Source organism: Marmota monax, unplaced genomic scaffold (genome assembly GCF_021218885.2).
Source record: "Marmota monax isolate L192 unplaced genomic scaffold, Marmota_monax_Labrador192_F-V1.1 WCK01_AAM20220418_F8-fsc00078, whole genome shotgun sequence".
NCBI classification, from domain to species: domain Eukaryota; kingdom Metazoa; phylum Chordata; class Mammalia; order Rodentia; family Sciuridae; genus Marmota; species Marmota monax.
This window is the reverse complement of record NW_026694865.1, coordinates 8,408,294-8,425,417: the sequence shown is the minus strand read 5'-3', so window position 1 is coordinate 8,425,417 and position 17,124 is coordinate 8,408,294. Positions and strand designations below refer to the sequence as shown.

Genomic DNA, 17,124 nt, shown 5'->3' with positions numbered 1-17,124 from the left:
CCCAGCACTTTCACTGCAGGTAACTTTTATGGCCCCTGTTTCTCCTCAGTCACTGTTACCTTGCTAGGTCTGAAGGGTTTATGTAGGTTTCTGATTCCCTGGTGGCACTCCCAGGTCCTACCCTCTGCTTGGCCACTGCCTCCTCCTGACACACCCTCCCCTCCCAGTCTTGGCTCAGTGGCTGCTCCTTCCGCAGTCTTGTGCTGTCCCCTCCTGGCTAATGCCTGGCTTGTCCATGGACATAGGCCTGTGCGCATGGGCTTCTCAACCCACCCAGCCTCTCTTCTCAGAGCTGGCACTGTGATGCCCCTACAGGTGAAGTTATTAACAACCCAGACCCCAGCTGGCCCTTGGCTCTCTGTGGCAGGCTTTTCTTCCAGCCAGTAACTAGTTCTCATAATCATGCCCTGAATTATGTGAGGTCTCTCCAGAATTTTTGGCCCTCTTGACATTTTCTGTCTCCCCTGTTCATATCCCCTCTCTTGCTCTTTGTCACTGTAGTCTCCCTATGGAGGAGACTCCTTGTCTGCCACTCTGTCAAGCACCCTGCTTTCTCTCCCTCTACCTTCTTCCAGTTCTCTTCTGCGTGACCCCAGCTCCCTGATACCCTTGCCTAGTGCTCTGGAGGAAGCAGAGAGCATGGTCTCTCTGCCCTCAGGTTAACTCAGCCACCTTGATGAACCATTGGAGACTGGTGTCAGCACCCAGTGAGGACTCAATGCCTCAGCCTGGGCCTTTTCCCACATAGCCTCCTTCTGGACCCTTGGTACACACTTGCTCAGGCTCCTGTAGGAGACATGTAGCCCTTTCTCCTTTCTCCTCAGCACTTGTTCGTCATGGAAGAACACCCTCCTCCTGTCTCTGTGGATAACATTTTCCTGAGATGTCTCCTCTCCCTTTGGATACTCCAGGATGATGGAAAAGAATTTGGGATGGAAGACAATGGCCCCCTTCCCACCTCCCAGGGCTCCTTTCTCAAGTAATCCCCTCCTTCCCTTGGCCATGATTTTTTTTTTTTCTTTCCTTTTACTCCTTCCCTCAGTATATACCCTGCAGGAGTTCCTGATCTTCCAACAACAAACCAACCTTCTGGGTTGCCTTGAGGTGTATGCTTTATTATTCCTTATACCGATGAGGACACAGTGGCTTATAGCGGCTGCTGCCCAAGCTTACACCAATTGGTTGGCAATAGAAGCATGTGGGGAGCTCAGCTACCTGACTCCCTGCCTTCACCCTTCAGCTTGGGGCAGAGGAGAAAGAGACAGTCTACCTAGGGGCCCCATCCTTGGCTGGGTAGAAGAGCCTTGGGACCAAATGTAACTGATGGGACACCAGTGGGAGTATGTGAGGCCTTCCCCTGCCTTACTCTCAACTCCTTGATGTTTTAGGTACCATCTGCCTTCCCATCTCAGTTATAAATTGTTCAGGGACTATCACTTCTGTTAGGTCTCTCAGAATACCTTGTGCATAGTTGATGCTCAATAATGGGCCCCCTACTTACCTAGAAGTGTTTAGCCTTTAACCACAACTTGGAAGGCTTTACAAAAAATGATTTATTTTCTTGTGTGTATAATGAATACTATATTTTTCTTAGTTGAGATATAATCATTCCATATATGAACTTCCATATATGAACTTTAGTTGGTATTTATTTTTATATCTCTGAAATCAGGACCCATGAACACTGTATTATATTACATTATGGTTTATAATCCATGACATTATATAATTAAAGAAATATGGCATTTTGGTTGTAGGTGTGAAAATATGTGTCACAGATTCTAATCCCAGCTATGTTATGAGAATCATTGTTTCTCTCACCTCTTTTAGCAGAGGCATTTACCTTTTGCAGTGCAGAGTCTCGTCTCCCTTTATCTATTTTCTGCACCCTTCTACCTCCCTGCAAATGTGGAGAGAAGTCACCAGAAAACCAGGGATTCTGGTGGAGTGGTCTAGGTCAGTGTTTCTGAAAGAGAGGAACATTTTCTTAATATCTGTTTTAGGTGGATGTCCTTTTGTAAAATTCAATAAGCATGAAATATTTGAAGAAACATAAAATACAATTACATTTTTAAAAATTAGATTCAGCCAACATAAATCACTTTGTCCAATTGCTCTAAGAGTTTCCAACTGTTCTTATTTTCCATACTTGTATCATTGGGGACCAGTCACAAACTGGAGCAGGCACACCACTCTTTGGGAAGCTCTGAGCTAAATAATGGAAGTTTTAGTTGTCCAGCAATTTCCATGGTATCACCTTTTAAAAATGAGTCCAATTTCTTCTGATCCCTAGGGACCATGGCTGGGAAACACCCTAAAGTTCTAAAGAGATCAGGCAGTAATGTATGTGTGACTTACTTTTAAGGAAAAGTCGTTGTTCAGTCTACATTAGATATTCATTTTTTCATCGAGTGAAAACCAATCGAAGGCAGGAGGGGTCTATTCTCTCTTATGGAAAATGCCCAATTATCCTTTGCTTTATAGCAGAACTGTGGATTGGAATATTTTCCCAGCTATACAAAATGGAATTCTAGAATCCCAAGTAATAACAGCCAGAAGTAATTTTATCTTTTTCTGATTGTGAGATTAAAAAATATGGATTTTAAATAGCCTTTTAAATAGCACAGCAGTTAAACGTGTTGACTCTCAGTCTAGAGGGGGCCATCTGCTGATTGATTACATGATCTTTTACACTCAAGGTAGCTGTGATTATCTTACTGGAAACTTAAATATTTAAATCTTAATGAGGATTGGCAGAAACCATTTGGAGAAGTATAGGAAAGAATTTAGCAAAGAATTTCAAGTGAATTAATTTATACTTTAGGGTTGTGTTTAATTTGTTTATGGTGAATTGACATGAAACATGTTTATGCAGTTGTTAAAAAGGGAATTTCAACCTAGAGGAGCATTATCCTAGAAATATAATACCAAACTCAGACACAATTTCAAATGCTCTAGAGCCATGTAAAAAAGTGAAATTTTAATTTTGATATATTTATGACTTATAGTCTCTATAGCTGCATTAGAAAAGTAAAATTAATTATGTATTTTATTTAACCCAATATATCCAATTATACTTCAAAATATAATATGAAAATTATTAATGAGGTATTTAAAAAATATTTGAAATCTCACATATTTTATACTCATTAAAGTTTCAATTCGGACTAATGCCCTTTATACTGCTTGGTTGTCAAATATGACTAGCAGCTACAATATTGAGTAGAACAGAACTAAGGAATCAGGCAGACCTGGCACAGTGATGCATACCTGAAATCTCAGCTAATTGGGAGGCTGAGGTAGGTGGATCATAAGTTCAAGGAAAACATCAGCAACTTAGTGATACCCTGTCTTAAAAAAATAAAAATAAAAAGATGTAGGGTGCTGTTCAGTGATGGATCACTTGCCTACCATGTACTAAGGCCCTGGGGTCGATCCCCAATACCACCAAAAGAGAGAGAGTGGAGAGAGAGGGGGGGAATTGGGAAAATTATTGAATTATGATTTTCTCCAAAATAATGTTTTAAGTGATTTCACAGTTACTTCCGAGTGGACAGCATGGACCTTCTGGGGAAGGTCTGGCACACGTAGATATTTTTAGCAGGTGAGTTCCTACGGGTAGGCTGGTTTTCTCATCCACGGAGCAGGGAAAGAGCAAAGAATTTTTATGCCTTATAAAAGAGTCCAGGAAAGAGACTCAAGCAGGACAGTATTTTTTTTTTCCTTCATTTCAAGAAGTTGGAAAGGGGAAAAAAAAATGGAATGATTTTTATTTTGTTGTTTGAGGTAAAAGGGTGATATGGGGAGAACTTGTTTCTGGAAAAGACTTTGCTATTTGAATGTATGTTTAGTCTATTTTTGACAAAGAGCAAGTAGGGACTGAGTGACTTTGGCCAGAGATGCTGGTGCTGGGAATGACAGAAGCATAATGGGAGGGAGAAGCTCCTAGCTGAAGGGCAGGGAGCAATAGCCAAGCGTGTTAGTGGGAGCATTGAGCTGGAGTCCTGTCTCTCGCCTCTGGAACAAGGCTGGGAGGGGAGATGTCCTGCCCAGGGCCTCCCAGCCAGCTCCTGTGCCACCAGAAATTCTCCCTGAGACCTGTTGAGCCTTGCCGGCAACACTAAATAATGGAAGTTTTATTTGTCCAGCAATTTCCATGGTATCACCTTTTAAAAATGAGTCCAATTTCTTCTGATCCCTAGGGTCCATGGCTGGGAAACACCCTAAAGTTCTTCAGAGATCAGGCAGTAATGTTTGTGTGACTTACTTTTAAGGAAGTGTACAGCAGGGAACAGAGAAAACAAGATGCCTATAACTTTATTTGATAAATGTCAAATCTGTATCTTTTCATATTTAAAAATATTACTCTTATAGTCATTCTTAAGTCATATGATATGTGATTCGTGCTTCAAAATAACCTCCAGTGAGGTCTGGAGAAGAAATAAAAGGAGGTCTTGATGGAAGACTTGGTCAGGACTTGATCATTGCTGAGGCTGCGTGACGAGTACAGATGCTGCTCGGCCTCATGATGGGGTTTTGTGCTGATGAACCCATCCTAGGTTGAAAATGCCATAAGCCACAAAAGCTTTTAATGCACCTAGCCTACCAAATATCCTAGCTTAGCCTCGCCACCTTAAACACACTCTTTGCTTATGTTAGCCTACAACAGGGCATCTGGAGAGAACATCATACTATATATCGCTAGCCTGGGAAAAGAAAATCCCACATTGGAACTACAGTTTCTACTGAATGCTTATGGCTTTTGCACTGTCATAGGTTCAAAAATTATAATTTGTATCTTGAATCAGGGACCCTCTGTGCATAGGGTTGCATTATAATAGTGTCTTTAGTTCATATGTATATGGCTTTTTAAACTAAGTTTTAGGTGTTTACATGGTGCATGAAGTTGAAAAGAATTCTGAAATCCTATCTCCCAAAGAAAACCACTATGAACTGAAAACATTATTTTAAAACCATTTACTAGCTATTTCACAGTGCAAAAATGCCTTGAAGGGATATAGGAAGGTCAATCTGAATGGTGGGTGTGTTGTGCTCAGCCTGTGAGGGAGGCCCCTATGGCTGCATTTTACAGAGGAAGGAGGTGAACACACAGGACTCCAGCCGCATGTGTGCACACAGCCTGAGTGTGAGGAAGCAGGTTGCCCTGGTCTTAGTTACCTGGCATCAGGCTCCGTGCCTGAGTATACCTTCCCTGTCAGTCTTACGATGCTGTAGGTGAAATGGGTAAAAGAAAACATGACATAATTAATTGCTAAATTATGTGGGGGAACCTCTAAGACCCATGAAAATTCAGAGAACTCTAGGGGAAACCATGGGGGACAGTAAGCTTCTTTGAAAAGTGGGGATTTGGGATGACAGATCATAGATGGGAGGGAGGAGACATAAGGCAAAGAATTCATTTTCATAGGATATGGAGAGGAGGATGAAGCTTCAATGACAGCAGTCCAGTTTGCTGGGAGGTGTTTTGTTTTTGAATGAAATGGACCATAATGAATATGCAAAGAATCATTGGTCATGTGAGGAGAGAAGAGAGGTATTTAGTTTTTTGGAAAACATACCAGTTGGCAGTTTACGATGACCAGATTTCACAAGGGATCATAGAGCAGAGAAATTGCTTTTGAATTATAGAGTTTGAAGATTATAGTAATGTTAATCATGACCAAATGGTGACAGGTTTGTTCTTATAAAAATCAAGTCCTGTTTCTACATTATATATCTCTGAATATCTATTTGGTCCCGATTAGCCAAATCACTGTCTTCGAGGACTCCATGTTCTTGTCTTTGTCATAGGTTGCCAGGGGGCTGACAAAATTTCACAGTGCCCCTTGATTCTTTCTTCTGGACAATTTTAGATTGTGGTATGTTGGCTCTCAGCACCCAGGAAACCAGGCTTTGAGGGCTGGGGGATTGGGTATTTGTGGGCATGCCCCTTCTTCCCCTTGCTGGGGACCTGGGATGTTTCATTACAGATGATGGGTTTCCATCAGTGTGGAAAACCAGATGATGTACCACTTGAGAAAGTTGGATTCACTCTTCATGCCCTTCAGTTGTATTGTGTCACTGTTGGAGCATGTCCAAGGTGCTAGTATGGAAGAGCCTTTGTGTTAAAGGTCAGGGTGGCAGTAAGAATGAGAGTTGGGGAGGGTCAGTTCTAGCAGTGTGGAGCCAGCCTTGTGTGCACAGTCCCTGTTCCCCCTAAGTGTGCCATACATGCAGGTGACCTCACCCCAGATCCTCCATTGATGCTCCCAGAGCAAGCCAGCTTGGGTCACTCTAGACCCTTTTCCCAGTTTCTGTTCTGCAGTGAGGAGGATCTCCAGACAGTGTTCCCCAGTCTCAGTGCCTGAGTGGTATGTGCAGTATCTTTCTCATTTAACCTCTACCCACTCCCCACCCCCCCAATTTTTTAAGGGCCTTAATTTTTTTAGAGCCATTTTAGGTTCAGAACAAAAATCAAGTAGAAAGGATTGAGAGTTCCCAAACACAGTCTCTTTTGTTATCACATCCCACACTAAAGTGGTACATTCATTACAATTGACGAACCTATATTAACATGTCATTATCACCTAAAATCCCTAGTTTACATTAGAGGTCACCCTTGATGTTGCACACTTTATGGATTTTTGACAAAAATATGATGACATGAATCCACCCTCATAATATCCTCCAGAAGAGATTAAACTGCCCTGAGAGTCCTCTGTGCTCTGCCTATAACCTCTTCCTTTCCCCTAACCCCTGGCAACCACTGATCTATTTGCTATCTCCATACTGTTCCCTTTTCCAGAAGGTTATGTCATTGGAATCATGCAATGTGTAGCCTTTTCAGATTGGCTTCTTTCAATTTTGTGTTTTTATGGCTTGATAGCTCTGCATAGTGATTTCTTTTTAGCACTGATTAGTGATCCATGTATATATGTGCCTTTTTGTTCCTTTTACTTTAACCTCTCACCCTGCCTTCTTGAAAGAAATGCTCACGTAATTGATGAACCACACTTGCCTTCTTCTGTGCATCCGGTTCCACTGTTGATGCTCTGGAGTGCTTCCTATGCTCCCACAGGGTCCACATTGGAAGGAACACGTGGCTGAGAATAACAGATGTCCTTTAGGGTTCAGGGATGGAATAGCTTATACAGGGGAGTCTTTTTCCCATTATTCAGTTGTTACACCTCAGATTAACTTTTCTCCACCCCCCTTTGGAGATGGAGAAGGCATAACTATGAAATGGCATATTTCCCCAATTGACAAAGTCCAACAGAAGAGAAGCTTATCCAAAGATATCAGGTTTGTAGCAGGAGGGTCAATAATTGGTCAGTCTCCAGGAACAGGAGAAGAAGGGCTCTGGCTGGAGCCTTGAAGTAGCCTGGAGGATGATCATAGAATTTGGCCTCCTATTGCCTGCTGTATGTGTAAGCATATGTTCATACCCCTGACCCCATTGTGAATCTGATGCTCCACCCCAGCCTCTTGAGACTGTGCCGTACCCAGTTTCTTGTATTTATTAATATATAACACATATTTTTTAAATTCTTGAGACATTTATTAAGCACTAAATATGTGCTTAGAGTTATGCTCTGAACTGAGGATAGAAATGTTTGGAAAGCCGTATTCTTGCCCTCTGAGAGCTTCCAGTCTAGTAGGCAATGCAAACACCTAAACAAATTATTCCAACATATTACTATAAGTGCAAAAGTTAAGATGTGGTAAACAAAGTTTCCCTGGAGCAGGTGGATCTCAACGTCCATTTGGGCATAGAAGAGTAGGCATTCCCCTATAGGGAAATGTAGCTAAGAGGGTACAGAGCACAAGGTGTGTGGGCTCATTGGTGCTGGAACACAGACTTTCATGGCAGGATGGTGGCAGATGATCAAGTGGGCATTGGAGATGCTTGTAGCCTGGGGAGTTGGCCTTGATTTTGTAAGAAATGAAGACCCAACTCAAATGATCACCCTAGCTAATTCACTCTGGTGGTGGCAGGGAGCTGGCAAGTCAGTGGAACTGGTAAGGTTGCTGCAATACACCAGGATGCAACCCAGCCAAAAGTTGGGGATTGCTAAATAGGAGCCCCCTAACCCTTAAAGCTTTGAGGAATTAGAGGTGGAGACTGCCCTAATTAATTTCCTGAATTAACAAGGAGGAAATTGATACTATTTCTAATTTTCTGGCTTTTTCTTGTTCTGACCTCTCTAAAAAGAAAAATTGTTTTAGATTTTTCTAAAATACATTGCCAGATTTTAACATAGTGAATTAAGTTGAGCCAAAATATTTGTTCACTTTGAAGGTATGGCAACATCTCAGAATTGACTGTTCAGAATATTAAGTGTAAATTAACACTAAAGGTATTTCTTTTCTTTTTCTTGGAACTGGGAATTGAACCTAGGGGCACTTAATCACTGAACCACATACCCAGACCTTTTTTATTTTTTATTTTAAGATAGAGTCTCCCTAAGTTTCTTAGGGCCTTGTTAAGTTGCTGAGGCTGGCTTTGAACTTGTGATCCTTCTGCCTCAGTCTATTGATCCACTGGGATTACGGGCATGCACCATTGTGCCTGGCTTATAGGATAGTTCTTGATACATGTATTCTGTGGGGTTTTTACCCCCAGAAAATTGATAATGAGAGCTTATTTTTGTAGAGTTGCCTCCTTTTAGAAGATAGGCATGTTTTTGCTTACTTCCTCCAAAGAAGGGGGCCCTCTGCATAGCTCTGATGAATTGAATTTCCTAGTCATTCAAATGTTAGCCAATTAACCTTTTGTTGGAAATAATTGACTGTAATAATGTACTGAATATGGTCTAGAGACAGTTTCTTCTAACCCAGAAGTCATAAAGAAAAATATTTCTCCTTTTTGTTGTTGTTGTTGTGGGAATTGCAAAGGATGAGAGAGTGTGCTAGGAATAAACTGGGATAAACAGAATTTGAGAAATATGAAATTATAATAAGCATTTCAAAGTTAAAATATAGAACTATAGAAGTTATATTTGGGCCAGTTAATAAAATGAGTGAATGATACATTTAGGGACAACTTATTCATTCATTGTATTCCTTTAATCAAATATTTGTAGAGCATCCTTGTATCCAGCACTGGGGATATAGCTCTGTTCTTGTTCTCATGGAGTTTACCTTCTAGTTATACATACTACTAGTTGATTTTTAAGTGTTTTTTTAAATTTTTAAGAGGCGGGGACTATTAATTATATAGAACAGTAAGGAAATCATGGCACCTCAGTATTCTATTATTGAAAGCACATAAAGATAGAGGGGAATATAGCAGCATAATCGTAGGCTTCTCTTGCCTGCCCGGAAAACACATGCTCTGCACTACTTTGCATTGATATTTGCACCATTGACTGATCACTATAGGGATTGTGCTTAGTCCTTCAGTTGTTAGTGTGGTGGTGTCGAGTGAGTTTTTAACAATGATTTGCATAAAAGTAGTGAATTATAATATTTCAAGTGGTGCACAGGGCACTTGTCCCAAGATGCAGACCACAAAAATAAAGGGATCTGTGTATGATAAAGCTATGGTAGCCATTTACTCATAATCCACATTAGCACATCCAGAATGTTCTGCCTTAAGAAACTCTTTTTGCTTAACCAGCATTTATACTTCGAGTCCTTTTTGCAGGTAACTCTTCCTCCCACCATAGAGTTTGTTAGAATGTAATTTTTTAGAAGAATACAAAGAGATTTCTGGAGCTTTTCTATGGGTCTCTCTCTTTTCTCTTGGTTCTGCAAAGGTCAAGACAGGACATGATTTCTCTGAAGGTTTGGATGAGGAATCTGCCTGCTCACTGCTCATTGAGGCTCTTTTGACCCTGGCCCAGCACTCAGTCTCTAGCTGGAAAGTGAGGGAGGGGCAGCCATGAGCAGAGAATTGGGCATCTCCCCTTGGAGTCAGATACATTCTGACCTAGCAGAGCTGGTCCAAGCTCATTGAGCTGCACTTTGAATAAGAGCATTCTGAAGGTTTCAGCAAAAACAAATAAGACATGTTGTCAGCAATTGGTAGAAGCTGGAGTACGTTGGGAGAATTTTGTTTACAAATCTTCTCTTTTCTCTTTAGATCTTCCCATATCTATGTAGGGCTATTAAAGAACTCTTTGGTTTATTTCTTTGCTTCTGGGATTTTATGATTTTGAGTGATTAATAATAAATGTGTCAAACATAAGTGGTAACTCAAGCCAAGAGTATATTCTGTCGTCTTTAGCTAAATGTAGTGGATTTTCTTTGCTTTATTTGGTCTTGTCTTTTAAAACCAATTTTGTTAATTTGAGCTGATTTTTGTGCTCATGCAGATGGTGCTGAGGTAAAGTGTGGGTGCAGTTTTACACTGCTGACTGCCTTTTAATGAAATCTTACCATGACTGTATGTTGGTGGCTTGGGGTCTATGGAACATAGTGAGATTTCAGCCACGTATATCATGCAGACTCTTCAGATGTAATTCAACGTGGATCCACCTATCTGTGAGAATTAAGCCAAGACTGGAAAACAAAAGTCTCTAAAACTCTCAAGGTGAAAGAGTGTCTCTTGTAATTTCAGGTTATTTAGCATGTTTTGTTTCTTTAAAGCTGAGGTGATGATCTTAGGTATACCCTTTACCAAACACTTCCTGGATTCCAGGCATTGTGCTAGGAACGTCACCTGTCCTCTATCATTCATCCCCACAACATCAAAATAGCTAGGAATGATCATTTCTCCTCTGAAGATGAGAAAACTTTTTGTGTTTTTATTATTATTATTATTATTATTATTATTATTGGTACCAGGGATTGAATTCAGGGACGCTTAAGTACCAACCACATCCTCAGCCCTTTTTAAATATTTTATTTAAAGATGGGGTCTGGCTGAATTATTTAGGGTTTCACTAAGTTGCTGAGACTGGCTTTGAACTTGTGATCCTCCTCCTCCTGCCTCAGCCTCCCAAGCCATTGGGATTACAAGTGTGCACTATCACACCCAGCCAGGCCAGCAAACTTGGATTCCAAAGGGTGTGCTTTAAATTCATGGAGCAGGTAAGAGGTGGTCTGGGATATAGGAGCAGTTACCACCTGTCCTGATATCCTGCTTGTTGGTGACTGGTACTTTAGGAGCTTTTGCTAACTTTTAATCACATCTACCTGTGCTGCTTAAAATCCTCCAGCAAAGGTAAGTGGGGAGCTGCCATATGATCCAGAGAAGGCTCCGTTAAGGCAAGTCCTTTAAATAGCAAGATCCTGCTTCAAGTTTCTATTTACTTGAAAAGATCTTATCCGTGTTTAAAATAAGCCTTTTAGGACGAGGGGTGTAGCTCAGTGGCAGAGTGCTTGCTTCACATGTGCAAAGTCCTGAGTTCAATCCCTACACTGCAAAAAAACAGACAAAAGCATTTAAAATAGATAAGTGTGGCCTACATGGAGACATAGCTCATCTCAGCATTCTCTAGGGACCTTGTTAGGATCAGGCAATGAACAATGAGTTTCTGCTGCAAGCTGTTTCCATCATTGCTCCTGTGGAGCTGGAGCTCAAACAAACTCTGGGGCTATTGAATGTTGCTGTATGATCTCCTTTAATCCTCACAGCAGCCCCTTTGGTTTGCATTATTACAGAGAAGGAAACTGAGGCACGGAGAGGTTAAGCACACAGAGGCCAAATATAGTAAATGATCAAACTCAGATTTGCACCTTACCCTTAACATTATGCTATTGTCATTCCTAAGTGCAGTATTTTGTGCCATAAATCCTAGCTCATCTTGTCCCAGTTATAGACTTGCTTGGCACTGAGGAGAACAGAAGCCATGGGTTGCTGGCATGGGTTGCTCCTGGGTTTGTTTGAGTTGTGCCCTGGAGTCACAAATACTCAGTATAAGTGTCATGATTGCTCATGTCTGAAATTGGATCATGGTTCTTGTCCTTTGTCTATCTTCTAGGGAACTTTTCTTGGGGAGAGGGAGTCACCAGCAGATGAAGGGGGTTAATTAGATTTGTGCTTTACATCCTGTACACCCATAAAGGGATTTGTACATCTATCAGGAATTATGTCTTTGTAGCCAGGTTTGTAATTATGATATTATGTGGATGTATGTATTATATGGAACTCATGAACCTTTAAAAATAAGGCATTGAGAAGAATAAATTTCTTTGCTAAAGATAAAGTGAACCTAATGGACTCATTATGGTAATACATTTATGTATTTTATAATCTCAATAGAAAAAATCTTTTCATGTATAAATATAATTCAATAAAAATAAATCTGTGAAATGGTTTTGTGTACTATAATAGAGAATGTTTTAAGCATAGGAATGGCTCATCTGGTCAATTATGTCTCCTTTGTTTTTATTCTCATATAAATAGTCTCTTAATCATGTTTGACTAACAAGGGAATTGATTACCTGCCTCTGGAAATAAGGTTTTTGGTGTTCCCCCCCCCCCACTTTTCTGTACTAGCTTTGAGCTTCTTGCTTCAGTCACTTTAGCTGTCAGTCAAAAACATTAGTTAAATTGGGTACCATAAATCTACATTCGTACGCTTACAAGATTTATTTGTTTTCAAATATAATGGGATGATTGAGGAGATGGAAAATAGAGAAGCATGGTACCAGGTGAGATTCTTTTGGTCATAGGTAAGATTCTGTTAGCCTAAGTGAGAAAGAAGATGGATTTACAATAAGGATACAGAAATGTGTTGGAACTTAAGGGTGGGGATGAAGTAGCCCTGAGGAGTGAAGGGGAGCTGGAGGTGAGAAAGTGAACTCCCCAATTGGTGTTCACTGCAATATACAGGTGTCATGACTCTTGGTAAGACAAGGGGGAAGGAAGATTAATGGAAGGTAGAAATGTTATTACTTAATTCTTGCACATTTTTACAAAGTTTATTCTTTAAGAAAGTAATTCATGCTCTTTACTTGAAATTCAAGCAGTATAAGTAGAAATCATCTAAAATTCTGATACGGAGGATTTCTATTTTGATAAACATTCTTCTAGACATCTCTGGACATCCAGGATACCCCGCTTCTTTCATGCATATGCATGCCCATCATGCGCATGCGTGTGCATGTACACACACAGAATTATAGTGCACATAGTCATTACGTATTTGTTCACTAAAAATTATTTCATGGTCGTCTTTTTATATCAATAAAAAGATTTCCATCAGTGCTTGCAATGTTTATAGTTTACTTAGCATAGCTCCTATTTGCAGGTCTTTTTGGGTGTTTACTTTTTTCTTTCTGTAACAGTACCTTGCATATCCACCTTTCTGCGTACATGTTTATCTCCTTTAGATTTGTGAAGAATCTTTAAGTAGGAGTACAGGATCAAAGGTATCCCATTTTAACATGCTGACCTAGTTGTCCAAGTGCCTAGAGAGTGACTTTCCTAATTTATAATCTCACCATGAAGGTGTCCATGACATTGGGCATTTATCATTAGTCATTGGCATCTTTAATAACTGGATAGGTGAAAAATAAGATCTGAATCTTTTTTTTTTAAATATTTATTTATTTATTTATTTTTCGGTGGACACAACATCTTTGTTTGTATGTGGTGCTGAGGATCGAACCCGGGCCGCACACATTCCAGGCGAGCGCGCTACCACTTGAGCCACATCCCCAGCCCAAGATCTGAATCTTCTAACATTGTTTTTCTTCAGTGTTACTTGATATCTTTTCATGTCTTCATTACTATTCAATTTCTTATGACTGTTAAAGTTTTTAAATTTCTTTTGTCCGTTTTGAGAGGAAGATTAACTTCTTTACTAATTTTAAGGTAGTTTAGCAAAGAGAGATAAGCAACCTTTTATTCCTCACATGTAACCACTCACTACTTTTTCTAGTTTCTTTATCCTTTTATGAAAGTTTCAATTAAAAAAAAACTTTAATTTAAGGAATGTAGCCAGCCAATATTTCAACCTTTTATAGTTTTAGATTTTGGTATTATGCTTAAAAGCCTTTTTTATGCCTATATTACAAAACCTCATAATAATTCAAGTACATATTCTTCTAGTACTCATTTGATTCTATTTTGAGTTTATTTTTTTCACAAGTAGAGAGGGATAGACTCAGATTTTCCCTCTCTCTTAATAGCTAACCAACATCACTTATTCACAATTCTCTCATACCTGCCCAGATTTGATTACATGTACTTGGGTCTCTTTCCTGTGAATACTCTGGATGTTTATATAAATGTTCTCACTCAGAGTCCTGTTTGTTAACTATGGCTGGGTTGTTTTGTTGATTTGTACACTTGATTCTGAGGTGTTTCTCTGCTTCAAATTGGATTTCCATGGAGTAGGTCGTCAAACAGTGAGTTCCCAGTGCCTCAGAACTGGGGAGGACACGGGAACAGCTGGAGCCAGAAGGGGCTATTCCACAGACATGTTGGAGGAACTGAGTAGGGAAAAGTGAACAAAACCAGAAGAGCTCATGCAAACAAATTTAAAAACAATGAGAGTACAGGGCCTGAGATTGTTAATATGGTGAGAGGGTGCAGGAAGGGGAATATATATATATTTAGCTTTTGTTTAAATTCAAGTCATAAAGCCTTCTTACCACAGGGAAGAAGAAAAAAAAATGTGTTCTTGCCTCTTTGCCAACAGTAACATAATTTTGGTCTTCGAAATAAGTGTCTTGGGACCTCAATTCCCTGTTGGTACAGCAAATTCCCAGTCCATGTGTTGTGGAGGAAATTCATTATTTCCTGAGTTATTTCCTTTCATGCTTAGTGTGGAGGAAATGACCAAATGTATAGATTGAGGTCCCAACCCCCCAAGCCTGATGTCTGCAGCATTACTTGATTCTGATGACTTTGATTATTGTTTCAGGTATTGCTGCTGAAGGCTTCTCGTCTGCTTCAGGGTATCTTCAGGGAAATCAACTCTACATAAACTAAGAATTTAGGTGAGTCTTTAAAAACCAAACCAATCAAAAACCTTGCCAATTGTCCATCTGCGGTGTGTTGATGTAGTTTTCTAAAGTGTCAGTCTTGTCTCTTAATTTGTCTGGTGATATTCAGCATGGGTCTGTGTGGCAGGTGTGCGGAGTGTCTGGGTTTTAGTCCCCTTGCTGTGGGGGGCCATGCTAAGGGCCTGGAAGAGGGGGTGAGTAGTTGGCTTTTTACCTTCTCAGACTTCACTGCAGGAATCCTCATTCATTGTGTTTGCTTCATAGATCTTTTTTTTTTTTGGCAGGGGAGGGGTGGATAGGAAGTGCTATGTAAGGAACTAATGTAGAAACTTCAGCCATTTGAATTGCAATGGTAGTTCTTGGAGACTCCAGGATTGGGGGTTTGGGATCTGGCATGGGAGGAAGTAGCTGCAGTCCTTTAGTTTAGTTTCCCCATGGCTGTCCTGAGTGGGACCACATGATCCCAAATGGTGTGTATGAAATATTCTGGGCTAAGAGGCAGGTGGCTCTTCTGCAGATCCTGTGTATGCCAGAGTCGAATTCCATAAGGTAAAAGGCATGGTTTATTCTCCTACTCTCAGTAACTGTGTCATAGCATGCTCAGAGGCATCAGTTCTGTTTCTGCCCAGCTTGGACATGTTGCTTAATCTCTGCTACTCTCCTGTTCTTCATCTGTAAAATTTGTAGGTTTTCTTAGCCTAATTATTTCCATGCTTATAGATTTTGTGGGAAAGGGAAAACACATCAGGACCAATTTTTAATATATATTTTGGCTGAATATAAATAAAGTTGATGATTGTTAAAGATCACTGAGTGTGTGGGAGTTAACTGTATATTTGTATGCTGTTCTATTTTGTGTTGGTATTTTTCTTTTTGTGATTTCTTTTTTTAAAAAAAATATTTATTTTTTTAGGTGTAGATGGACACAACACAATACCTTTATTTTTATGTGGTGCTGAGGATCCAACCCTGCCCATGCTAGGCGAGTGCTCTACCCCAGCTGTGATTTCTTTTCTACTCTTTTTATTGGTGTGTTATAGTTACATAGTTACAATAGTAAGGATTGCCGTTACATATTCATATGTGCATATAATATAATGGCATAATTTGGTGAATTTTATTCTCCAGGACATCCCCTTTTTCTCTCCTCCTTCCCCCTGGTCCCCTTCCTCTCCTCAACTATTCTCTCTTCTATTTTCATGAGATCTCCCTGACCTTTTCTTTTCCTTTTTTCTCTGCATTTTCCACATATGAGAGAAAACAAAACATATGACCTTTGACTTTGGCTTATTTCACTAGGCATGATGTTTTCTACTTCTATCCATTTGCCAGTGAATAACATAATTTCATCCTCCTTTATGGCCAAATAAAACTCCATTGTGTGTATATACCTCATTTTCTTTATCCATTCATCCATTGGCGGACACCTAGGCTGATTCCATAATTTGGATATTGTTATTGTGCTGCTATATACATGAATATGCATTTATTGACATAGTATGATAACTTTAATTCTTCAGGATAAATTTCAAGGAGTGGTACAACTGAGTCTTATGGTGGTTCCATTCCTAGTGTTATGGTTTAGATATGAAGTGTCCCCCAAAAGGTTATGCATGAAACAATGCAAGAATATTCAGAGGTGAATTGATTATGAGAGGTGTAACCTAATCTGTGGATTAGGATTAAGTGGATGTGTCTGTAGGCAGGTGGGATGTGGCTGGAAGAAAGAGATCACTGGGGGTGTGCCTTTGGGGTTTATATATTGTCCCCAATGAGTAGAGGTCCCTCTGCTTCCTGGTGGCCATATCCTGAGCTGCTTTCATCTGCCTCATCCCTCTGCCATGATGTTCTGTCTTACCTCTGGCCCAGAGCAATGGAGTTAGCTGTCTGTGGATGGAGATCCTCTGAAACTGTGAGCCAAAATAAACTTTTCCTCCTCTAATTGTTCTTGTCAGGTCTTTTGGTCATAGAGCTGAAAAAGCTAACTGAAACACCTAGTCTTTTGAGGGAACTTCATACTGATTTCCATAATGATCATACTAATTTACAATCCCATCAGTAGTGTAAATGTGCTCTTTTCTCTCTACTTTCTCTCCAGCATTTATTGTTATTTGTATTCTTTTTATAAAAAAATATTTTTTAGTTTTGATGGACCTTTATTTTATTTATTTGTATGTAGTGCTGAGAATTGAACCTAGTACTTCACACATGCTAGGCAAGCAC

The 17,124-nt window shown here is 40.0% G+C and overlaps 1 protein-coding gene across 7 annotated transcripts in view; it reads left to right on the top strand.

Annotated features, from left to right (window-relative positions):
* Tln2 (talin 2) overlaps window positions 1-17,124 on the top strand; it is a 400,739-nt gene that overhangs the window by 154,827 nt on the left and 228,788 nt on the right. For 6 of the 7 annotated variants that reach the window (XM_058573296.1, XM_046426521.1, XM_058573291.1 and 3 more), the window contains one exon: window positions 14,820-14,895. The exons of the other annotated variant lie outside the window; for it this stretch is intronic. The gene's annotated coding sequence lies outside the window, so the exon portion shown is untranslated. The remainder of the gene's footprint in view (window positions 1-14,819; window positions 14,896-17,124) is intronic. 7 annotated transcript variants of the gene reach the window in all.